Genomic DNA, 2,540 nt, shown 5'->3' with positions numbered 1-2,540 from the left:
TGCCTAGATTATAGTCTGGATACTTGTAGCTTCCCTTGTGTTTGATCGAATGAGTCATCCTGTCCTCTATTATGTTCTTAACATTTTCTGATGATAAGTATTTTAACTCATTGTCTTATCTTGTTCTCTTAATTCCTAGTGACCTATCTGGGATTTTCACTTAATTCTTCATTCAGTATAATTTATAGTGCCTCTACAACCCTTGGTATAAATAACCAGCTACTTCTACAGACTATCAGCTACTGTAGCCATACATAAGCCTTCTTTCTTCTTTCTTACTCACTGCTTCCTCTCTCTTATATACCACCACACATGGGAACAGTGATGAAAAAGGTGTCCTCTTGACTCATGGCATGAAGAGATACCTAAAGGAGATACACAGATGTTCAGTCTAAAAGTGAATTTTCCTGGTCAAAAGCTAATATCACGAAGTATCTTCTTTAAATAAGTTTAGAGCCTAATAATCACCAAGTTCATAGCAAAATATGTGTTTTTATCATCAATAATCATTTTCTGGGCAACTAAGATATGTTTTCTAAGTATCAGTACACAAAGATGAAAAGGTGAAAAAACAAACTCCTGGAGGGTAGGTATAAGAAAGATGAATAATCCAAGAAGTCATGACAACAAGTGGCACAAATAATGAATGTCCTGAGAGTTTAGGTGAAGAAATCCCTGTGTCAGGGAGTGTTTGAGAGAAGAAGGGAAACTGAGCTGGGCTTTGAAGGAAGGCAAGTATTAGATAAACAACATGGAAGAGAAAAGTTTCCCAGGAAGAGAAAACTGTATACACAGCAAGAATATACAGAAGCAGGAGTAAATTTATTCCATAATTATGGTCAGGGAACTCAAGTCCATCAAGAAGAGTCTTCCCCTAAGTGAGACCCCAGAGCAAACTCAAACTGAGAGAAGGACCCTATAACATTTCTTATTAAAATTAAAGGTATGGCTAGAAAGTACAGCTCATTAGGAGGTAGAATGGGGTGCTTTCATGGTTAGTACTGTCTACACTACACTGTGGTTCAGCTACTGCTTTGTACCATAAGCTTCACGAGGGGCAGAGCCTATCCTGTTCACTGTTCAGTCCTAAAGGCATGGCCCAGAGTAGATGCTTAGTGATTCCATGTTGAGTGAATGAATGCCAATAAATGGTATGATAGTGCATGAGATCCTGGGCTGAGGAGACCCAAGGCAAACATACATTCAATATTGATGTATTCCAGAATAACATTTAGGAAATTAGAAATGGAGTTAGGCATTATACTTCAAGTATTAGGAGAAATCCCTTCAGAGCCTTTAGGCAGTGTGCCCCTGGACCGCAGTTATGGGGGATTTAGGAATCTTAGTGGAGAATTTGGTTAACCTGGTATGTTATTAGGAAATGATAAAATTTATAATGTAATTGTCACTACCCATGTCTTTGTAATCATTTCCTTTTTGTGTTACTGACTTAAGGCTGATTTCATTAGGCATATCTGGATTGGATTAGAAAGTATATTAGATTTATCCCAGAGCTAATATTTTAGAGACCAGATCCTTGCAACCCAAGGAAGCTTATCAAATTCTACCAAAACAGATACATCATCATCACAAAACCCAGAGGACCATAAGAATCATTGAAAGCCTCAGGGAAATGGCATTACATGAGGGAGGCTTTTGAACAGGTAGCACTCTACTTACTTCCATACTGGGGAGTGTTGCTGTATGTCAAATACAGGCTGTGTGCTAATCCAGCACTCAACCCAGTGGAGGCCATACAGCTGTGTAGAGTGGGCATTATTTCTAGAATCAGCTAGAGCTGGATTCAAAGCCTGTGTTCTACTTATATTACTCTCTAAGCTTAAACAAGTGATGAGGATAAACATGGTGCTTACACCATATGATAGTCACAAGACTTCAATAAAATAATGCAAGTAAAGCCCATGGCACAGTGCCTATCACAAATAAGTGCTTGGTAAATGTTAATTCTTTCTCTAAGAATAGTAGAAGTGTGCCTAATACCCAATAGTCTTTTGTTTTCCAAAGAGGAACCCCCCCCCACACACACACATACAAGTTGGGGATTCATTCAAACCAACTATATACCTGCCCTATTTCCTATGCTTTGCCCAAAACATAATCTCTTCAATTCTTTACTCACTTTGATCTTGGATTTGCCTGTGAATGATTTTTGTGTATGCCTCTTCCCCAAATGAATGCTTCTTGCCCTGACAGTAGTGCAGCCCCTGTCCTGGTTTTGTTTCATTGACGAGGTTTTGGCATGTGAGTCTTGCTGTCTTAGCATATGACTTAAGTTTGCTTCTACTTTCTACTTCCATCCTCCTGATGCTCATAGTGAAATTCACACTAATAGGGAGGCAAACAAGCAGAAAGGAAACAAAATAACCTATATCAGATTGCTTTCTGAGAGCAGCGTTTGATGAGGGAAGAAGAGAAGTGAAAAGAATAGAGCACAAAATCACTGCCCCCTCGGTCTCCAATGAGAAGGCAGAGTCGGAGAGAGTTTCCGGGCTGGGGTGGGGATGGCAGGGTAAGATATA

This window comes from Lontra canadensis, unplaced genomic scaffold (assembly GCF_010015895.1).
Source record: "Lontra canadensis isolate GAN:19392208 unplaced genomic scaffold, GSC_riverotter_1.0 scaffold12, whole genome shotgun sequence".
Lineage (NCBI taxonomy): Eukaryota > Metazoa > Chordata > Mammalia > Carnivora > Mustelidae > Lontra > Lontra canadensis.
The sequence above is the reverse complement of the archived record's forward strand: the minus strand, read 5'-3'. Positions refer to the sequence as shown.